This window comes from Bubalus bubalis, chromosome 8 (genome assembly GCF_019923935.1).
Source record: "Bubalus bubalis isolate 160015118507 breed Murrah chromosome 8, NDDB_SH_1, whole genome shotgun sequence".
In the NCBI taxonomy this organism is placed as follows: Eukaryota; Metazoa; Chordata; class Mammalia; order Artiodactyla; family Bovidae; genus Bubalus; species Bubalus bubalis.
In genome coordinates, this window is record NC_059164.1 from 34,051,786 (window position 1) to 34,076,576 (window position 24,791).

General features: G+C 37.9%; 2 pseudogenes; one reads left to right on the forward strand and one right to left on the reverse strand.

Annotated features, from left to right (window-relative positions):
* LOC112586652 overlaps nucleotides 1-2,851 on the forward strand; it is a 51,720-nt pseudogene extending 48,869 nt beyond the window's left edge.
* LOC102411341 overlaps nucleotides 1-24,791 on the reverse strand; it is a 134,682-nt pseudogene that overhangs the window by 58,305 nt on the left and 51,586 nt on the right.

Here is a 24,791-nt window from a genome sequence, read left to right on the forward strand (position 1 = left end):
AAGCTGAAGTTGTGCATATCCTCTGACCCAGAAATCCAACTGCCGGGTATCTGCTGTTGTTCAGTTGCTAAGTCATGTCCAACTCTTTGCTAGGTATGCTGCTGCTGCTGCTGCATTACTTCAGTTGTGTCCGACTCTGTGTGACCCCAGAGATGGCAGCCCACCAGGCTCCCCGTCCCCGGGATTCTCCAGGCAAGAACACTGGAGTGGGTTGCCATTTCCTTCTCCAATGCATGAAAGTGAAAAGTGAAAGTGAAGTCACTCAGTCTTCTCCGACTCTTTGTGACCCCATGGACTGCAGCCTACCAGGCTCCTCCATTCATGGTATTTTCCAGGCAAGAGTACTGGACTGGGGTGCCACTGCCTTCTCTCTATGGCCTAGTTAAACTTGTGCCCAAGAACACTAGGGAAGATATAAGAATGTCCATACTACAACTGTGCTATACCTCTATGAGATATGAACATAAGGACAATGGACAATTGTCTATTAACACAATAACTAAATTGAAGTATACGTATGAACTCACACAATGAAAGATGGTACTAAAAACTGAGACTATAGAGGGAAAGTAAGATAGTTAAGAATGTTCCAGTTTACTGACTTTAATATTCACCATGTAATAGAGGCTTGGGGAAGTTGGACAATGAATTGAAGGGCATGGAAGAAAGTGCCACAGAACTACCCAGTGTCTCTGAGCCCCACCCAGCTCAGGCTGGCAATCTTCAATCAGTAATAGTCAATTATTAACCACATACCACTATTGACACTTGGTGGGAACTATTAGCTCACTGATAAATTCACTCACTCACTCTTTCATTTTCAAAATTATTAAGAACAACATCAGACAATACTGAATTCCTACTTTATACAAATAACAGCTGTACAATATGGTGAGTGATTTGGTATACAAGTTGACTTGAAGGCAATTTAGCTATCTAAAGGAATTTAATATATATATATAATTGTACTAAAATATATGAATGATACTGGTGAAATAAAATGCCAGAGAAATTCAGGCAAGTTAGAAATAATAAAAGTTTCTCTAAAAGTAAATGTAAAAGATTTACTTTATATTTTTACCATATTTTTTGGTCATCTGAAATGATGACTATGATCTACTGCTTTTTCTTATGTTTTTACACTCTCCTGCCTGTTCTTTTCCCATCTTGAATTTTCTTACTTTTTTGAACAGAAAAAAATGGCTTTGATTCACATTCTTGTTTTAGATTTCAAACAGAGTACTGTAGGTTTATAAGTCTAATCCTTAAGAATGAATTCATTATGTGTGTGTGCTACATCATTTCAGTCATGTCCAAGTCTGTGCAACCCCGTGGATTATAGCGCATTAGGCTCCTCTGTCCATGGGATTCTGCAGGCAAGAATACTGGAGTGGGTTGCCATTTCCTCCAAGGGATCATCCCAACCCAGGGATCAAATCTGCGTCTCTTATGTCTCCTGCAGTGGCAGGCAGGGTCTTTATACCCCTAGTGCCATCTGCGAAACCCAAATTCATCATAGAGAAACATAAAGAAATATATAGTACAATACAATAAGGAAAGCTTTGTATATTCCAGTAAATATATTAGTAACATTACCTTTGACAAGTAATTTTGACCCATTTAACAAATGAGGATTTTAACCTAAAAGGTATCTAAATTTTTATTCATATTAAAGAAACTAACAAAAAATTAAAGGCACATGAGATCAATCTATTTGTCTCTCTCACACATACCCACACACATACACACATACACAGCCACAATGTTAAATTTCAAAAATATGTTCATAATATAAATGATAGGACTAAATGAAAACATTCAGAATATTCCGTGTCAAAAATAATGAGTGGCAACACCATTTAAAAAAAATGAATAAGTGCAAAGGACATGATGAGTTAAATACCCAGAGAGACTCTATTTTTTTCTATACTACCTATACTATGTAATTTTAAAAAGACAACTAAATTATTTATATTTTATTATCCTCTTTTATCTGTAAAACAAGGAAAATAATATTTTCATCCTAGAAGGGCTGCATGAGAAGTATTCGAGGAAGAAGCTTAGTCATGTCATGCACTTTAATTTCACTTTGGTTGACAGTACTTACAGCCTATGGGACATACTTGAAAGTATAGAAGAAAAACATAATTCTTGATTTATTTCCTTGGTAGCTTAATGTTGATCTTGGAACTTTACAATCATGTTACATGAAGAAAGCCTGTGTTGCAGGCTTATTGCACTTAGGGAGTATGACACAGTTACCCAATAGACAATGAAAACTATCCATTTCTATCATTCTTCTAGAGACAAGTAGGTACTCCTGAAAATAACACTGTTGTTTATAATTTGTTGGGTGTATACTGTTCCTCCCTTTCTCTTCAACAGGCAGCCAAGCAGCAGATGCAGAGATGCAGATCTCTGTGAAGACCGTGACAGGACCATCATCATCGAGGTCAAGTCCAGTGACACCACTGACAATGGCAAAGCTAAAATCCAAGACAAGGAGGGCAACCGGCCTGATTAGCCGCATCTGATTTCCACAGGCAAACAGCTGGAGGATGACAGCACTCTGTCAGATCACAATATCCAGAAAGAGCCTGCCCGGCACTTGGTGCTTCGTGTGCAAGGCAGCATCACTGAGCCTTCCCTTTGCCAACTCACTCAGAAATACAGCTGCGACAAGATGATCTGCTGCAAGTATTGTGCTTGCCTACAGCCCCACGCTGCCCACTGCCACAACAAGTGTGGCCACACCAACAACCTGCATTGCAAGATGAAGGTCAAAAAGGCACCTCCACCAGCTTCTCCTTTGCCTGCAAAATGGCCTCCTGTCCAAGCTCCATGGCCCTGAGACTTCAATAAATTTTTTCTTTTGCTGATTGGAGAAAAAAGTAAACATACTCCAAATATTTAGGATCCCAGTTTACTAAATAGGGTGTGGTATTATTTTTTTAAAAAAAACAGTTTGAGAATTATTGCCTGGTAGTGATGCTGAGTGTCTTAATAACAGCTGAAATCCAACAGTATGTAAAATGATGTTATTTATAAGTGAGGGAAATATTCTTATTATAAAAGCTTCCATATAAATATAAAATGTTATTTTATCTGGAGAGTTTTATCTTTGTATTCAAAGATGAAGTACTTTATAGCAGAACATTTTCATCTAATATATAAAAGGAGAATTCAGGACTTCAAGCATGAGTCTACCAGAAGTTCAGTAAATATTTCTACAAAATTCAAATAGACCATTACTATGGATTTGTATATATTATTTTCTGTGCTATTACAACAAAATTTTATTTTCTCTCTTGTTCTTTTACTGACAAGAAATGGTAATGTGTGATGAAAGACACTGAATACACACACGTCACACTCCCTCAATCTGATAGTTTTGAATTTACATAGGACTATGAGCCTTTCATCAAAAGTTTTCAAAGTGTGTGCTTAATTAAAGCACAGGAAAGACTATAATTAGATATTTAATAAGCACAGACATCTATTCTTTGGGTATTTGAAGAAACACTTACTGCCTTATTCCCTCTTGCTTTACAAGTAGTCTTTTAATTATTAGTCAGATAAGTGGGGCATTTAGTCATAGCTCTCTGACAGTGGATAAACTGTTGGATAAACTTACACTTCTGTTTTTCAATTTGTTCAAAAGCAAAATAAGGATCTTTCACAAATCAGTGATTTTCATATTCTGTCTGAAAGAGTCACAGATTTATGTCAAGATAACTTGAAGATTCCAGGAGTTAATGTTGGAGTGCTCCAGGGCAGAGTGGACTAGTCTGTACTGTGATCACACTCACTCCCTCGACAACCACTCTCATGGTCTTTAATACTGCATTATGTCTCACATAAATATCTCTAGTTCACACTTTTATATGACTTACATATCTAGATTTGTAGTCCGGATTCACATATGCAGCTACCTATTCAACCTCCCTAACCCTGATGGCCAGTAAGACCTCTCAAGTTTACCCTGGTCAAAACTGGACTCTTGATTTTTTCCCCTTATAGCTACTCAATCTTAAGACCCTTAATAAGATTATTTTAATATTCTTAGGTGCTCAAGCCAGTAATTTGAAAGTCATCTTGACCCCTCTACTTTTCTTACACCCCACACATACTGATCCATCATGAAATCCTTTTGTGTTTACTTTTAAAATACATCCATAGCTTAAACTTACTTTCCACTACTGCTGTGTAATAAGTAGCCTGTCATGCATCCCCAGTGTGGATAACTTGGATTAATTTGATAACCTCATAATAAATTTGTTTTCTACAGTCTATTTCAACATAGCAATCAGGTTGATCATTTGCTGAAGTTAGATAATGTCACCCCAAGGCCTGACAACATAAATAAGATAGTGGAGTATGATATGTGCTCATCTTGTCCTGTGAGAACACCAAAATTGCAACCAGCTGCTGAACAACCACTGACAGGAGAAAATTGAATCCCACCAAAAAAAGATACCCCACACCCAAGGGCAAAGGAGAAGCCCCAAGGTGGTAGGAGGGGCAAAATCGCATTTAAAATCAAACTTCATACCTGCCACAGATGATCAGAGGGTGTAAACAAAACCATTGTGCACACCAGGACCCAGGGAAAGGAGCAGTGACACCCACAAAAGACTGAGCCAGACCTGCCTTTGAGTGTTTTAGCGTCTCCTGCGGAGGCATGGGTCAGCAGTGGCCTGTGGCAGGGACCAGGTTCTGGTTGCAGCAGACCTGGGAGGCACAGAGTGTGGCATTAGTCCTCTTGGAGGAGGTTGCCATCAGCCCAACCATAGAACCACTGAGCAGAGGACCCACAAACAGGAGAACAATTATACCAAAGAAGTTCTTGCACTTATGCAAAAGTTCTAGGGCACACAACAGATTTCCCAAGCTGTAGATCTGGCAAAGGGACTGAGAATCCCCAGGGAATATGACTTTGAAGGCCAGTGGCATTTAATTACAGAACTTACACAGGACTGAGGAAACAAACTTTTGGAGAGCACAGCAAAACCTTGTGCACACCATGACACAGTAGAAAGGAGCAATGACCCCACAAGAGACTGAGCCAGACTTGCCTGTGAGTATCTGGGAGTCTCTGGTGGAGGCATGGGTCCACAGTCAGGGGCACTGAATACAACAGTCCTGGCCTAAGTCCTTTTGAAGGAGGTTGCCATTACCCTTATGACAGTTTGACCTCAGGCAAAACTACAGAGAAGGAACACAACTCCACCCATCAGTATAAAATTGGATTAAAGATTTACTGAGCCTGGGACTGCCCATCAGAGCAAGACCCAGCTAACCCTACAGCCTTGTAAGGCTACCCACCCCCACCCCCTACCCCCCCTCCCCACAGCCATGCCATGTAAGGCTACCCAACCCAGATGGGTCATGATGGAGAGTTCTGACAAAACATGGTCAAATGGAGAAGGAAATGGAAGACCACTTCAGCATTCTGGCCTTGAGAACCCCATGAATAGTAATGAAAAGACAAATAGATATGACACTGAGAGATGAACTCCCCAGATCAGTAGGTGCCAAATATGCTACTGGAGAAGAGAGGAAACCAGAAGGAATGGAGAGGCTGAGCCAAAGCAAAAACAATGCCTAACTGTGGCTGTGTCTGGTGGGGAAACTAAAGCCTGAAGCTGTAAAGATCAATATGGCATAGGAACCTGGAATGTTAGGTCCATGAATCAAAGTAAATTGCAAGTGGTCAAACAGGAGATGGCAAGAGTGAACATCAACATTTTAGGAATCAGCAAACTAAAATGGACTGGAATGGGTGAATTTAATTCAGATGACCATTATATCTACTACTGTGGGCAAGAGTCCCTTAGAAGAATGGAGTAGCTTCCATAGTCAACAAAAGAGTCCAAAATTGAGTACTTGGGTGCAATCTCCAAAACAACAGAATGATCTCTGTCCATTTCCAAGGCAAATCATTCAATATCACAACAATCCAAGTCTATGCCCCAACCACTAAGGCCAAAGAAGCTGAGGTTGAATGGTTCTATGATGACCTACATGACCTTCTAAAACCAACACCAAAAAACAGATGTCCTTTACACATAGGGGACTGAAATGCAAAAGTAGGAGGTAAAGAGATACCTGGAGTAATAGGCAAGTTTAGTCTTGGAGTACAAAGTGAAGCAGGGCAAACCTAACAGAGTTTTGCCAAGATAATGCACTGGTCTTAACAAACAACCTCTTCCAACAACACAAGAAACAACTCTATACATGGACATTGCCAGATGGTCAATACTGAAATCAGATTGATTATATTCTTTGCAGCTGAAGATGCAGAAGCTCTATACAGTCAGCAAAAACAAGACTGGGAGGTGACTATGGCTCAGATCATGAACTCCTTTTTGCCAAATTCAGACTTAAATTGAAGAAAGTAGGGAAAACCACTAGGCCATTCAGATATGACCTAAATCAAGTCCCTTACGATTATACAGTGGAAGTGACAAATAGAATTAAGAGATTAAATCTGATAGACATAGTTCCTGAAGAACTATGGATGGAGGTTCATACATCATACAGGAGGTGGTGATCAAAACCATTTCTGAGAAAAAGAAATGCAAAAGGGCAAAATGGTTGTGTGCAGAGACCTTACAAATAGCTGACAAAAGAAGAGAAATGAAAGGCAAAGAAGGAAAGACAGATATACCCATTGGAATTCAGAGTTCTAAAAAAGAGCAAGGAGAGATAAGAAAGCCTTCCTAATTGATCAACACAAAGAAAGAGAGGAAAACAACAGAATGGGAAAGACTAGAGGTCTCTTAGAGAAATTCAGAGATACTAAGGGAAGATCTCATGCAAGGATGGGCACAATGAAGGACAGAAATGGTATGGAGCTAACAGAAGCAGAAGATATTTTAAGAAGGTGGCAAGAATACACAGAAGAACTATACAAAAGAGATCTTAATGACTCAGATAACCACTATGGTGTGATCTCTCACCTATAGTCAGACATCCTGGAGTGCAAAGTCAGGGGGCTCTTAGGAAGCATCACTATGAACAAAGCTAGTGGAGGTGACAGAATCCAATGGAAAAATTTCAAATTCTAAAAGGTGATGCTGTTAAAGTGCTACACGCAACATGCCAGCAAATTTGGAAAACTCAGCAGTGACCTCAGGACTGGAAAAGGTCAGTTTTCATTCTAGTCCCAAAGAAAGGTAATGCCGAAGAATGTTCAAACTACCACACAATTGCATTCATTTCACACACTATCAAAGTAATGCTCAAAATTCTCCATGTGAAGGCAGTGGCACCACACTCCAGCACTCTTGCCTGGAAAATCCCATGGACGGAGGAGCCTGGTGGGCCGCAGTCCATAGAGTCGCAAAGAGTCGGACACGACTGAGCAACTTCACTTTCACTTTTCACTTTCATGCATTGGAGAAGGAAATGGCAACCCACTCCAGTGTTCTTGCCTGGAGAATCCCAGGGACAGCAGAGCCTGGTGGGCTGCCGTCTATGGGGTCGCACAGAGTCGGACACGACTGAAGCGACTTAGCAGCAGCAGCAGCAGGCTTCAACAGTACATGAACCAAGAACTTCCAGGTATTCAAGCTGGATTTAGTAAAGTCAGAGGAACTAGAGATCAAATTGCCAACATCCACTGAATCATAGAAAAAGCAAGAGAATTCCAGAAAAACTTCTCCTTTTGCTTCATTGATTATGCTAAAGCCTTTGACTATAAGGAAACCAACAAACTGTGGAAAATTCTGAAAGAGATCGAAATACCAGACCACCTTACCTGCTGCCTGAGAATCCTGTATGCAGGTCAAGAAACAACAATTAGAACTGGACATGGACAAAAGACTGGTTCAGTATTAGGAAAGGAGTACATCAGGTTGTACATTGTCACCCTGATTATTTAACTTATATACTGAGTACATCACACAAAATGCTGGGCTAGATGAAGCACCACCAGAATCAAGATTGCTGGGAGATATAACAATAACCTCAGATATGCAGATGATATCACCCTTATGGAAGAAAGCAAAGTGGAACTAAGAGCCTCTTGATGAAGGTTAAAGAGCAGAGTGAAAAAACTGGCTTGGAACTCAACATTCAGAAAAATAAAATCATGGCATCCAGTCCCATCACTTCATGGCACATAGATGGGGAAAGAATGGAAACAGTGACAGACTTTATATTCTTGGGCTCCATAATCACTACAGATGGTGACTTTAGCCATGGAATTAAAAGACACTTAGTTCTTGGAAGAAAAGCTATGACAAACCTAGGCAGTGTACTAAAAAGCAGAGACATTACTTTGCCACCAAAGGTCCATATAGTCAAAGCTATGGCTTTTCCAGCAGTCATGTGTGGATGTGAGAGTTGGACTATAAAGAAGGATGAGCACTGAAGAATTGATTGATGCTTTTGAACTGTGTTGTTGGAGATGACTCTTGAGAGTCCCTTGGGTAGCAAGGAGATCAAACCAATCGATCCTAAAGGAAATCATCATGAATATTCATTGGAAGGACTGATGCTGAAGCTCCAACAGTTTGGCCATCTGATGTGAAGAGCCAACTTATTAGAAAAGACCACGATGCTGGGAAAGATTAAAGGCAGGAGAAGGGAATGACAGAGGATGAGACGGTTGGATGGCATCACCATTTCAGTGGACACAGATTGAGTGAGCTCCGGAAGATGGTAGAGGACGGGGAAGCCTGTAGTGCTTTGCAGGACTGTGTGCTGCAGTGCATGGGCTCACAAGTCAGACACAGCTGTGTGACTGAACAATTACAGGGCTTGAACCCTTCCTGTTTCAGGTACACTGACCACCTTGCAGGTTCTAGAGACCTCTCTTGCACATAGCAGTGCCCCTTTTTGATAGTCATATATCTATGTGGTTAGCTCACTTGTCTCCTTTATAACTGTACTCAAAACCCCATTTTTCAATGAAGTAGAACCTTATTTACAACTACAAACTCTCAAGCACCATTATTTCTCACACTATGTTTCTAGGCCCCCTATTTTACAAGGTATTTTTCACCATCTACCAGAGAATACAATTTTCTTACTTATTGTCTACTGTTTCATTTTTCTATCATTCTCCTACAATACAAACTCCACAAGGACAGATGTTGTATTTCTTAACAGTTCTATCCCAAGAGCATAGACAACTGTGTGTGGCTCATAAATGTATACTGAATAAATAAGTCAATGAATAAATGAATAATGAGGAAGAAATGAATAATTGAAAGGCCATATCTTTTTTCTCTCTTTCACCACCAAGTATTATTAGTAAAAATTGCACTATATATTGTATCAGTGACAAGATTTCTGAATAGGCCTTAATGCCCTCATTAGGGGCCTGAGGCTTTCATTTCACAGTTAAAAACAAGATTTGAAAGGCAAATAATTAAACATTTACTTTTAGAATGGCCAAAGAACTGATCAATGCAAATTTCTAACAGATGAAAAATATGCATGCTAAAAAATAACAACAAAAGGCAATACTATTAACAACGAAAGAGATAGAGTCTATGGAGAATGAACAAAGCAGATACTAAAAAGAGTCATCACGTGGAAGTAGTAAATGGAATTATGAGTGTCCTGTTTCTATATATTTTATACTAAGGGCAGACCCTGGTGTGGCTATGTAACAGTTAAATCCTTACATCTTGCACTTGGAAAAACAGGGCCAAACACACAAACTAAAAATAAGATGAAAATTTCCAGAAAGGATCTATGTCCAAATGTGTAACTAACCTCTGAATGGGGAAGGGGCGGGGGGAAGAGTGCAAAACTTGAATACCTTGGCTAAGATAAAAATCACTGATTTGAAATTTGGTTTACCAGACATTGAAATCAGAGTTTGAACAGTTTGAGTTTAGCCAAATTAGCTGCATACCAATTAAAAAAATTTAATCTGGACTTTATACATCACATCATTTGAAATGTTTGAGGATACCTTACAAAATGATTTAACATACCAAAAAACCCCAAAAAACAGACAAGAACTGATATAACTATGCTCAAGGGCATTAAAAAAAACACACTTAGATTTAAAAGCAAATTTCAAAATAGAAATATAAACTCTTTAAAATAACTAAAAAATAATATTCAAAAAATGAAAAGCAGAAGATAGCAGAGGAGTAGGTGGATGTGGAGTATATCTTTCTCCATGGATACGTCAGGAATACACCTTCAGACACAGAAGTGCATGCAGAACACCAGCTGAGAGCAGACAGAACTACCTGACCAGCAGAGAAGAATATATAAAACCACACAAAATTTGGTAGGATGAAGGAACTAGGGGGAAAAACAGGAGTCTTAGCAGGACTGGCCCTGCCCTTGGTGGGTGGGGGAACTAAAGCAGGGGTCCGATCCTCACATCCGGGCAATTGTATGAGTCAGAGAAGAAACATTTAAGGCTGAAAGTGATACACCTGATCTGTGGCAGCTTAAATGGAATGAGAATCAGACAGTCCTTGCTGCAACCATACACACCCTGAACAGGGATGCAGGTCCCATGGGCTTGTGCAGAGGCTGGGAGGGAGTTTAGGGATGGTGGAGCAATTCCAGGGTGAGGGCTGCTGTTGACTGGGGAGACACGGATGGAACGGATATGAGGGCGGAGACTGTGGAGGGAAATACCCGTGGAGGAAAAGTGGGCAGCCATGGAGGTAAGACGATACCGCTGAGTCACCATAGAGGGTGGAGCCATCACCATCTCCTGCCTCTCCCCACATGCCAGCATCAGCAGCTGAACAATAGAGAGGCTGACCCATTCAACGCCTGACACACTGAACTGCAGAGTAGGACCTCAGCGAGGGGGCCCCACCTATGTGCCTGACGCGCCAAATAACAGAGAAGGATCCCAGGCAATTGAGCCCTCTAAGTGCCTGAACAGGTGGAGCTACAAAGAAGGTCAAGACAACCTTCTGATCGCCAGCTACAAGAGGCTTGAAAAAAGACTCTGATAGGGCCATAACTCCTGTGGCAGAGGCAGTCCATGTCCCTGCGGCTTCCAGGGTCCCCGCAAGTCAAGCAGCTGCACCATCTTCATGCTCAACTCTCACTAGGGCAGAGCTGCCACAGGCAAAGAAGTCCTGCGTCTATGTATACACCGTTGCTTCAGTCATGTCCAACACTTTGTGACCCTGTAGACTGTGGCCTGCCAGCCTTCTATGTCAGGGGGTTCTCTAGGCAAGAATACTAGAGCATATGGCCAATACTGGTTGCCATACCCTTCTAGAACACTGTATTGCCTGCTGCCCTAGCCGCCAACTCCCTTGAGTACCTGGTGCTGCCAGAACCCCTGTGACCCAAGCAGCTGCTTCATTTCCACACCTTGCCCTCACAGGGGAAAATCAAAATTTTCCAGGGCAGCCTCAGGAGCAAACCTCAGTGGATGATCCACATGCATGCTGCTGCTGCTGCTGCTAAGTCGCTTCAGTCATGTCTGACTCTGTGCGACCCCATAGACGGCAGCCCACCAGGCTTCCCCATCCCTGGGATTCTCCAGGCAAGAACACTGGAGTGGGTTGCCATTGCCTTCTCCACCCACATGCATAGGTGGAAATAAAACCACAGTTGAAACCCAGGGGCAGTGTAGCTAAGGAAGAAGATCTAAAACCTTCACACCAGCTGTACAAGCTGCTGATTAAATCCACACCATCAACTAGGCAGACTCTGTGTCTATGGAATATATAAAAGGTCATTGAGAGATGCCACAAAAGAAAACACACTAGTTCTGATAGCTGTGGACCTGGGAGGCAAAAACACACAGGAGTAGGACCAGATTAGAATCTGAGCTGCCCCACAGAAGGTCCAGAGATCAGCACAGTGTTGGAGGGCAACCTAGGGAGGCCAGGTGGACTGTAATTCCCAGAGAGGGAAAGGGCTCTAACAGCAGTGACTCAAGAAAGACATTATTCTTATGTTTGATTTGTTCTGTAGATTCTTTTGGATTTTTTTCCCCTTTCTTCCCCCCTTCTGTTGTAGTTGTTGATTTTACTGGCACTATGAAATCTAATGAAGCTTTTGAGCTTTTTTTTTTTTTCCTTTCCCCTCAGTCACATATTTTATTGTTGTTATAAAACTCTACCTCTATTTGGGCTTTTGCATCTCTGTGGAGTTTTCCTTTTTTTCTTTACTCTTTTTTAAATTTTTAATATTTTAAACCAATTATTATTTTTATATATTTTCCCATTTGTTTGCTTTTCCTACTATTCTTTTCCCCCTGAAGTTAAACTTTAATGTATATAAATCTTCTTTGTCTATTTAACTTTTCATATCTATTCTTTCTTTTCTTTCTTTCCTTTCTTCTCAACATATTTGTTAGTTTTATTTACATTGCTTTATTCCCCATTTGGCACCTCATTTTAGTTTTGTTTTCCAGTTTGTGGTGCTTTAGTTAGTTTTGTTCTTAATTAGTAGACATGATTTTTAGTTTCCTTTGCTTGTCGGGTCAATCTATTGTACTTTATTTTGTTGGACAGTTTTGATTTTGCTTATGGATGTACATGTATATGTGTATATTCCATTATTTTAATTATTATTTGCCTGATTTTGTAACTTTCATTTGTCTGGGGTTCATTTTTGGTTTCTCATTTTTGGGTATTTGTTTAAATCTCACTTAATGCCATAACAAACTACTGGTGAAATCCCTGTTCCTGAACAGAGATCAATCCCTGAGCCTTTGGAAAGGGAGAACTGACTCCAGGACCGTAGAATACCAGGGAACTAACCCTAGGAAGTATCAAATAGTGAGAATTCACACAAAAGAAACCACTTGAATACAAGACCTGGCATCACCCAACCACCAGTGGCACCATGTGCAGGATGCCTCATCTAAAAACAAACAAAGCAAAAATATGAACCCAATCATCAGCAGACAGCGTTACCACCACTCTCAGCCTTGACCTTCAGAGGAGAAACAAACAAACAAAAAACCTCAGCAAAAATCTCACCATATACAAAGCTTACACAAACCACTGAACCAAACTTAGGAGGGTAGAAACCAAAAGGAAGAAAGAATTCAACCCTTAAGCCTGGGAAAAGGAGACCTCGAATGCAATAAGTTAAAAAAAAAAAATAATCATGAAAAGGCAGAGGAATACTACACAAATGAAGGAAGAAACCAGAATCACAGAAGTCCAAATAAGTGAAGAGGAAATGGGCAAACTGCCTGAAAAACAACTCAGAATAATGATAGTAAAGATGATCAAAAACCTTGAAAACAAAATGGAGAAAATGCAAGAATCAATTAACAGAGACCTAGAAGAATTAAAGAATAAACATGCAGAGACAAACAACACAATTACTGAAGTTAAAATTACTCTAGAAGGAATCAATAGCAGGCTATCTGAAGCAGAAGAATGAATCAATCAGTGAGCTGGAAGATAAAATGGTGGAAATAACTTCTGAAGAGCAGAATTAAGTAAAAAGAATGAAAGGAACTGAGGACAGTCTCAGGGAACTCTGGGACAATATCAGATGAGCAACATTCAAATTATAGGGGTCCCAGAAGAAGAAGAGAAAAAGAAAGGGTATGACAAAATTTTTGAAGAGATTATAGTTAAAATTTACCAACATAGGGGGAGAGGGTGGGAAGATTTGGGAGAATGGCATTGAAACATGTAAAATATCATGTATGAAACGAGTTGCCAGTCCAGGTTCGATGCACGATACTGGATGCTTGGGGCTGGTGCACTGGGACGACCCAGAGGGATGGAATGGGGAGGGAGGAGGGAGGAGGGTTCAGGATGGGGAACACATGTATACCTGTGGCAGATTCATTTTGATATTTGGCAAAACTAATACAGTTATGTAAAGTTTAAAAATAAAATAAAAATTAAAAAAAAATTTACCAACATAGGAAAGGAAATAATCAATAAAGTTCAAGAGGTATGAAGGAAGAGTCCCATACAGAATAAACCCAAAGAGAAACACACCAAGACACATACTAATCAAACTAACAAAGACTAAACACAAAGAAAGAATATTAAAAGCAGCAAGGGAGAAGCAACAAGTAACATACAAGGGAAACCCAATATGCTTAACAACTGATCTTTCAGCAGAAACTGTGCAGGCCAGAAGGGAATGATATATTTAAAGTATACTGAAAGGGAAAATCTACAATCAAGATTACTATATGCAGAAAGGATCTCACTCAAAAGTGATGGAGAAATAAAAAGCTCTTCAGACAAGCAAAAGTTAAGAGAATTCAGTACCACCAAACCAGCTTTACAACAAATGTTAAACGGACTTATATAGTCAAGAAATACAAGAGAAGAAAAGAAGATCTACAAAATCAACCCCAAATAATTAAGAACAATAGGAACATATATATCAATAATTACTTAAAATGTAAATGTATTAAATGCTCTAACCAAAAGACACAGACTGGCTGAATGGATACAAAAAAAAAAAGACACATATATGCTGTCTACAAGAAACCCACTTCAGACCTCAAGAGACATATAGTCTGAAAGAGAGAGCATAGAAAAATATATTCCATGCAAATGGAAAGCAGAACAAAACTGGAGTAGCATCCTCATATCAGACAAAAAAGACCTTAAAATAAAGAAGATTACAAGAGATAAGGAAGGACACTACATAATGACCAAGGGATCAATCCAAGAGGAAGATATAACAATTGTAAATATCCATGCACCCAACATAGGAGCACCTCAATACGTAAGACAAACACTAACAGACATAAAAGGAGAAACTGACAGTAACACAATAATAGTAGGAGACTTTATCACCCCACTTACACCAATGGACAGAGCATCAAAACAGAAAATTAATAAGGAAACACAAGTCTTAAAAGACACATTAGATGAGATGGATCTCATTGATATCTTCAGGACTTTTCATCCAAATGCAGAAGAATACACCTTTTTAAGTGCACATGGAACATTCTTCAGGATAGATCACATCTTGGGTCACAAATCAAACTTCAGTAAATTTAGGAAATTGAAATCATATCAAGCATCTTCTCTGAGCACAATGCTATGAGACTAGATATCAATTACAAGAAAAAATCTGTAAGAAACACAAACACATGGAGATTAAACAAAACTTTTTAAAATAACCAATGGGTTACTGAAGAAATCAAAAGGCAAAGCAAAAAATTTCTAGAAACAAACAACAATGAAAACATGACAATTTAAAACATGTGGGATGCAGCAAAAGCAGTTCTAAGATGGAAGTTTATAGCACTGCAATCCTACCTCAAGAAACAAGAAAAACATTCAATAGACAACCTAACTTTACACCTAAAACAACTGGAAAAAGAAGAACAAAAAACCCTCAGAATTAGTAGATGGAAAGAAATCATAAAGATCTGAGCAGAAATAAATGAAAAAGAAATGAAAGAAACAATAGTAAAGATTAATAAAGATAAAAGCTGGTTCTTTGGGAAGATAGACAAAATTGACAAACTTTTAGCCAGACTCATCAAGAAAAAAAGAAAGAAAAATCAAATCAACAAAATTAGAAATGATAGAGATGTCACAACAGACAATGCAGAAATACAAAAGATTATTAGAGACTACCATGAACAACTATACCATAAATTGCTATACAACTATAGCAATAAAATGGATAACATGGAAGAAACGGACAGATTCTTAGACAAGTTCAATCTTCCAAGATTGAACCAGGAAGAAATAGAAATTATGAACAACCCAATTACAAGCAATGAAATTGAAGCTGTGATCAAAAATCTCCCAAAAACCAAAAGCCCAGGACCAGATGGCTTCACAGGAGAATTCTATCAAATGTTTAGAGAAGAGCTAATGCCTATCCTTCTGAAACTCTTTCAAAAATTTGCAGAGGATGGCACACTTTTGAACTCATTCTACGAGGCCACCATCACCCTCATACCAAAACCAAAGACAACACAAAAAAAGAAAACTACAGGTCAATATCACTGATGAACATAGATAGAAAAATCCTCAACAAAATATTAGCAAACAGAATTCAGCAACACATCAAAAAGCTCATACATCATGATCAAGTTGGGTTTATTCCAGAGATGCAAGATTTCGTCAACATATGCAAATCAATCCATGTGATACACCATATGAACAAATTGCAAGATAAAAACCATAAGACAATCTCAATAGATGCAGAAAAAGCCTTTGACAAAATTCAGAACCCATTTATGATTACAACTCTTCAAAAATGGGTATAAAAGGAATCTACCTCAACATAGTAAAGGCCATATATGATAAACCTATGGCAAACATTATTCTCAATGGTGAAAAACTGAATGCATTCCCCCTAAGATCAGGAACAAGACAAGGGCGACCAGTTTCCCCACTATTATTCAACATAGTTCTGGAAGTCCTAACTACATCAATCAGAGAAGAAAAAGAAGTGAAAGGAATCCAGATCGGAAAAGAAGTAAAGCTCTCACTGTTTGCAGATGACATGATACTATACACAGAAAACCCTGATGATAGTATCAGAAAATTACTAGAGCTAATCAGTGAATTTAGCAAAGTTGCAGGATACAGAATCTATACACAAAAATCGGTCACATTTCTATATACTAACAATGAAAATTCAGGAGGAGAAATAATGGTATCAATCCCATTCACCATTGCAACAAAAAGAATTAAATATCTAGGAATAAATTTACCTAAGGAGACAAAAGAACTGTACACACAAAATCATAAGATGCTAATGAAGAAATCAAAGATGACATAAACACAGATGAAGAAATATTCCATGTTCCTGGGTAGGAAGAATCAATATTGTGAAAATGGCTATACTACCAAATGCAATCTACAGATTCAGTGCGATCCCTGTCAAATTACCAAGGACATTTTTCACAGAACTAGAACCAAAAATTTCACAATTCATATGGAAACACAAAAATGAAAAGTACACTAAAATGCTTCAAAAATTTAGTGTTGTTCAATCACTCAGTTGTGTCCGGGAAATACCAAAGAAAATTAACAAAAAGAAATCAAACCTAAGCACATGATAGTCAGCCACTGAAAACCAAAATGAGTTGAAAATATTGAAAAGAACAAAGAGAAAAATAACATATCACATGCAGTGAACAATGATTCAAATGACCCAAATTATCACTGACCTCACATTAGACACAATGGAAGCTACAAGATGGTAGAAAAATATTTTTATAATGCTGGAGAAAAATATCTGTCAATCCCAATTTCATTACTTATTTACCAGTCACCTTTACTACCCAACTTCTTTATCTGGAAGCTCTTTAATTTTTTATCTATACTCACTCTTATAGTCAAAGCTGTGGTTTTTCCAGTAGCCATGTATGGATATCAGAGTTGGACCATAAAGAAGGATGAATGCTGAAGAATTGATGCTTTCGAACTGTGGAGTTGGAGATGACTCTTGAGAGTCCCTTGGACTGCAAGGAGATCCACCCAGTCCATCCTAAAGGAGATCAGTCCTGAAAATTCATTGGAAGGGCTGATGCTGAAGCTGAAACTCCAATACTTTGGCCACCTGATGCGAAGAACTGACTCATTAGAAAAGACCCTGATGCTGGGAAAATTGAAGGCAGGAAGAGAAGGGGATGACAGAGGATGAGACAGTTGGATGTCATCACCTACTCAATGGACATGAATTTGAGCAGGCTCTGGGAGATGGTAAAGGACAGAGAAGCCTGGTCTGCTGCAGTCCATGGGGTCACAAAGAGTCGGACATGACTGAGTGACTGAACCACAACAACAAGACTCACTCCTAGATGATGTCATTTTAGTTTAATTTCATCTATTTACCCATGAGGCACAAATATATGTCTACAGTCAAATATGGACTGCAATCTTGTGTATCTAACTCCACACCTCTACCAAGATGTCTTTAAGTTTCCGGAAATCAATAAAATCAAAACTGAACTAAACTTCCCCTTCTAATTGCTCCACAAACTATCTTTTCCATATCAGTTGACAGTGGTTTGACTCCTATCTTATTCCCTCTCACATTTCATGCACATTTTGTAAACTAATTATAGTGGCTTTACCTTAAAATTATTTCTGAATTTGAATTCTGACTACTTACATTCTCCCAATGCTACTGTACTGGTCTAGCCATCAGCATCTCTTATCTATAATACTGTTTTCACCCTTGTGTCTTGCCATCTTACCTCTCTAACCTATTTTCACCAAAACACCCAGATGTCTTTCTCTTTTTCCTGTTATGTTCTGATGGCTTTTGATTGACATTTTGAGAAATAATGTATCCTTACATCCTTGAAAATACTGCCATTCTGTTTTTTCCCTTGTTCATTCAATATATTATCAGAGATGTACACATCCAGTATGAATTTTACTATATTTTATTTGGTAATTATTTCTAAAGGTCCCATAGATCCCATATGCAGGATTTTGTATAGGAATGAAATTGCATATCCTTCAGGTCTATTTCTATTTTCATGTGTCCCAGTAGAACTCCTTTCTTCAACTGTTCAACTTGGTAATAATCCAATGTGCCTAGCTCATAGCCCACATGACAGTGACTGGTGAAGTTTAAAGTAGTTGGATTAAAACAGAATAATATTTTTTAAAAAGCCACAATATAGTTATGTTCAGCATGTACTAACATTAGACTAAATTTTCTGTGTACCTCTTCTAAGCAACAGCCACATGAGAAACAATTTAATTACTGTAATTTAAAAATAAGGAAAATGCGACAGATAAAGATTAAATAACTTGACCAAATATACAAGCTGAAAATTGTTGGCCTAGAGATTATCATTTTAAGCAAAGAAAGTCAGAGAGAAAGACGGATACTGTATGACTTCACTCATATGTAGAATCTAAAATATGACAAGTGAACCTATCTACTGAACAGAAACAGACTCAAAGACATAAAGAACAGACTTGTAGTTGCCAAGGGGTAAAAGGGATTGGAAGAAAGGACTGGAAGGTTGGGGCCAGCAAATGCAAACTAATATATAGAATGGATAAACAACAAGGTCCTATTATATACCACAGGAAACTATATTCAATATCCTATTACAAACCAGAATGGAAAAATATGAATATATATACACACACACACACACACACACAGAACTGAATCACTTTGCTGTACAGAAGAAATTAACACAACCAGAATGGAAAAATATGAATATACACACACACACACACACACACACACAGAACTGAATCACTTTGCTGTACAGAAGAAATTAACACAACATTGTAAATCAACTAGACTTCAACTGTTGTTGTTTTTCAATCCCTCAGTCATGTTCAACATTTTGCAACCCCATGGACTGCAGCACACCAGGCTTCCCTGTCCTTCAATAAAAAATAAAAATATAAAATACCCTGTACTACTAGAACTTTTATACACTGCCATTAGAAGCATAAAGTAGTGCAATCACTGTGGAAATACACATTATTTAGCAAATTGAACATATACATTCCCTGTAACCCAGCACTTTTACTCTTTAGCATCTACTCAAAGGAACTGTTAGTTATGATTACTGAAATACATGGACCTTTAGAAAATAGCCAAAAATGGACACAACCCAAATCTCTTGTCTGGTAGACTGGATAAACTATGACAGATTAATAATGGAATACTATATTCAACAATGAGAATAAAAACCTACAATTATATGCAATAACAATGGCAAACATTTCTGCATGATTACATTTCTATAAAGTTAAAAAATAAAAGAAACTACCTTATGTTGTTAGAAATCAAAATAGTACTTTACTTTTGAGGGAGGGTAATGATCAGAAGGGATACCAAAAGGCATTCTCACAAGAGAACGGTCAGTAGTACATAGTATTTTTTTTAAATTAATTAATTACTTTTAAATTGGAGGCTAATTACTTTACAATATTGTAGTGGTTTTTGCCACACATTGACATGAATCAGACATGGGTGTACATATGTTCCCCATCCTGAACCCCCTCCCACCTTTGTGTTTTAGTTACATGGATAAGCTCATTTTGTAAAGATTCTTGGAGCTGTATTTCCTTTTTGCTTTACATTATACATATGCTATACTTTAAAAAAATATAAAAAAAGAGATGTGCTTCCATGGGTAAATGGGATGAACTGTGACACAGACAATGAACTATTACTCAGCACTAAAAATAATTAAGCTATTTAGCCATGAAAAGATATAGAAGAAGCTTAAATGCATATTAATATATGAAAGAATTACTCTGAAAAGACTAAATCCCATATGACTTCTGGAAAAGGCAAAATGTTGGAGAGAAAGGCAAGATCACTGGTTATGAGGCAAAGGGGGAAGGAAAAATGAACAGAGACCACACAAAGGGTTTTTTAGGCCAGTGAGAATGATCTGTATGCTAATAATGGATACATGTGATCATGGTGATGGTTTAGTAGCTAAGTCATGTCTGACTCTTGGGACTCCATGGACTGTAGCCCACCAGGCTCCTCATCCATGGGGTTCTCCAGGCAAGAATACTGGAGTGGTTGTCATTTCCTTCTCTAGTTTGCCAAAATCCATAGAATGTACAACATCAAGAGTGAAGTCTATGGACTTTGGGTGATCTTGAGGTCAATGTAGGTAGGTTCATCCTTGGTAAATAAAATATAATAAAATAACATCTGAGTGAGGAACGTTGATAATGGGGGAAGCCACACAATTGTAGTGACAGGGAAGATACAAGAAATTGCTGTAGTTTTTTGTAAACCTAATACTTCTTTTTTAAAAAGGTAGTCTTAAAAAAAAAAAAACTATGAGTTTTTTTTTTTAAAGATGAGAGTTTTTAATGGAAAGGATAATTAATTTGGATGCATAAAATAGTGATCAGTCATTTAATACACACTACAAGGAAGAGGAAATGAGAAGTTTTCTGCTTAGTATAAACCTCAATTTTCAGGGAGATAAAAGGACTCTTCCAGTTATTTAACTCATATGACTAGAACTGAAATTGGGAAAACTCTTCTATCATACTTTAAAGTTTCAAATAGTCCTTTGTCAGAGTATATAAGGGAACAGATGAGATGCAATAAGGTGAGATTTTGCCAGATATCAAGTTAATCACCAGTAGCAACTTTTATGTGCAACACCATTTTGAAGCCATGAGGAATCTTAAATAATCTGCCTAATTACTTGTAGGGAGAAATAATTATAAAAGTCAAATATGGGCCCCATCCACGTATATTTTCTTTAAAAAAAAAAAAAGATACTGATCGGAAGATATATTAAAAAAAAAAAACAGGATAAAATTAACTACTGTCTTTTCATTGTGATGATAGTTATTATACATAATGTTAAATTTCATTAGTATTTATTTTAAACAATTTCATTAAAACCTGTTCAAAATATGTTTATTCTTTCCTTAACACTTCTTTGTGTAGAAAAGGAAAAATGTAAGAGTTTTTAGTGGAGTTCCAAAGATAAGGAGGGATTATTCTGAATGTCTTGAAATAACATTCAAAGTAGATATAAGAAATACCTAACTTCTGATGTTTGCATCTTGACAGCACACTTCAGGGAAATCATATTTTATGATGTGAATATGGTGTTGAGAATTTGTACTTTGAATTATATTTTAGGACTCATAATCATAGCTTCCTCTTTTATGCCTCTAGGCTTGTTCTTTTCCCAGAGAAAAGAAAAAGAGAATGAGTGTTTAATTGAATAAATACAATGTAAACCTAACCATTTGAAATGAGTTCAATGTTTCTCTTTCGTCGATGAATTAGTATTTTTGGTAAACTTACCATATTCAGTAAATATAGTCATCAAGCTAAGGAATATAACAGATTTCATGTTAAATCTCATTTTAGAAAAATTTCCTGACAATCTTTACATTGGTAGGGTTTTAAAACAATAAGCTCTATTCCGTCAATGTCCACACTATTGGGAGGGGAATAAAGGATAAAAGAGCAATTCAGTACTTAGCACAGAGGCTGAAAACTGCTGGCACAGTAATTGTACTTTGCTGATATATCTTTTCAGAGGCATATTTTGCTGCCCCAAAAGAATCACTTCTACTTGGTGAGCATTCTACCTTGCAGGTAAAAGCAGTGCCAGCATTCACATAAATGACAGTTCTCTGGGTATTAGATCTTAAATACCGAAACAGGGCTCCAAGCCTAAAATAGATTACTTGCCTCTTAGGGATATTTGTAATTTATTCACAGAATACTAAGCTTTTCATGATTTTTTTCTAGAGATATATCAAAAATATAAATAGTGCAATGACATACAATTTTAAATGAGCCCTGAAGTATAAATGAGAATTTTTAATCTATAAAATAGAAACAGGTTGATAGACATAGAAAACAAACTTATGGTTACCAAACGGAAAAGGGAGGGAGTAAATTAGGAACTGGAGATTAGCAGACACAAAGGTATATAAAATATACCAATTACAAGGTCTTACTGCATAGCACAGGAAACCATTTTCAATACACTGTAATAAACTATAAAGGAAAATATTGAATATTTGTGTATGTATTTACCTGAAACACTTTACAGAAGCTGCTGCTGCTAAGTCGCTTCAGTCGTGTCCGACTCTATGCGACCCCATAGACGGCAGCCCTCCAGGCTTCCCCGTTCCTGAGATTCTCCAGGCAAGAACACTGGAGTGGGTTGCCATTTCCTTCTCCAATGCATGAAAGTGAAAAGTGAAAGTGAAGTCGTTCAGTCCTGTCCAACTCTAGCGACCCCATGGACTGCAGCCCACCAGGCTCCTCCGTCCATGGGATTTTCCAGGGAAAAGAAAGGAGTGGGGTGCCATTGCCTTCTCCGTTACAGAAGCTAAATCACATCAGAAACTAACACATTATAAATTAACTACATTTCAATCTTTTAAAAAGTAAAATAAATGAAAGCTTCTGTCCTTGAAGTTGGGAAGAAATAGAGGTGATATGAAACAAAGGGAGAATCATCAAAATGGCATGAGAAGACAGGGGAAAGTGCCAAAGGCATACCACCTCCGAGTAATCAGATATTATTTCATCTAGGACAAACAGTGTACCTTAAAAGAATAGAAATTTTCTTGTAAAAAGGATTTACTATTCCTTTTTCTTACTTACAGGTTATGAAACTTTGTTTCTCCAACTGTCACAATCATCGGAAATTGGTTTACAGTCATCTCAAATTTCTGAGTTGACTGAAGAAGCATCTCATAAAGCATTATAAACCCACTGCCTCAGACATTGAGTCAAATCTGTGCCACATTAGATTTCATTTTCTCTCTCCAATTTCAAAATATACTCCAACTCATACTTTCAATACTTTTGAGGTTTACTGTTTTATTACTGCTATTTCCTACACTCATTGCTGTTTCCCCCAAATTTATTACTATCTCTCATATACATTTATTTCCTTGTACAAGGAAAATTCCTGAGCCTGGGAAATGCTATTTTGTAAATAACCTGAATTTCTGATAAGTGTGGGCACAATTTTTAGAGGTAAAAACACTGAAGAGATTTGAGTAAGGAAACATTTTTTCCTTAATTTTATTCTCAAACAGGGAAAACCTCTGTTGTGAACAGAGTGATTAGAGACAGAACTAGCCTTCTTATCTTGCCTGTTGTGCAAAAGTGAAATGACAAACAAATAACAAATCCATTTTCAGTTAATCTCAGAGAAGATAACACTCACAGATTAAAACAACAACAAAGCAGTTGCCCAAAGCAAGGAAGTACTGCTGCTGCTGCTGCTAAGTCGCTTCAGTCGTGTCCGACTCCTAGCGACCCCATGGACTGCAGCCCTCCAGGCCCCTCCGTCCATGGGATTTTCCAGGCAAGAGTATTGGAGTGGGGTGCCATTGCCTTCTCCGAAGGAAGTACAAATAGTCCTAAGAAAGTAGTGAGGATACGGGGTGATTCCTCACAAGAGTGAGCCCAGTGGCAGGAGATATATAACACAATGCTAGCAAAAAGTGTGCTGATAAATTTGAACATTTGGATGACAAATACACCTTACTGAGCTGACCAGAAGAAGGAATCAAAAATTTTTCTGGCCTGGTATCTCTTGAAGAAATTGAATTCATCATTAAATGTTTTGCCAAAGTAAACCCCAGCCTTAGGTGTCTCTGGGGTGAATTCTTCCAAAACTTAAAATGGAGAAAATACATTTGCCACTTATTTCTTTGAAAATTAAAATGAAGGCTTTCAACTTCTTCTCATGAAGAAGCCAACATGAAAAGACCACTGTGATTTCTTAATTAAAAAGTTAAGAATCAGATAGGCTTGTTAATGATACCATTTGAGCATATGTCTTCTTCAGTTTACCCAGCAAATAATACATAGCCCAATCCTGACTGTCCATAAATTAAATTTCATAAATTAAAATGAGAATTCAGTATTCTAATCTGTGGAGGTGTTACTGAGAATCTTCCTTCATCATTACCACCAAAACCTAAAAAAATTTTTTTAAATTGAGAAGACTTGCCAGGTATCAGGAAACAATGAATGCCAGATTGGGTATATTACTGTTGCTGATTATGCTTTAAATTTGGAATCTTGTAAGGCTCTATATTTTGCTTTTTTTTTTTTTTTTTTGCATTTATTTTCCATGGGGATGGTCTTGATCCCTGAATAGCTGTGAAAAGAAGAGAAGCGAAAAGCAAAGGATTTGAAAAGGAAAGATATAAGCATCTGAATGCAGAGTTCCAAAGAATAGCAAGGAGAGATAAGAAAGCCTTCCTCAGCGATCAAGGCAAAGAAATTAGGAAAACAACAAAATGGGAAAGACTAAAGATCTCTTCAAGAAAATTAGAAATACCAAGGGAACATTTCATGCAAAGATGGGCTCGATAAAGGACAGAAATGGTATGGACCTAACAGAAGCAGAAGATATTAAGAAGAGGTGGCAA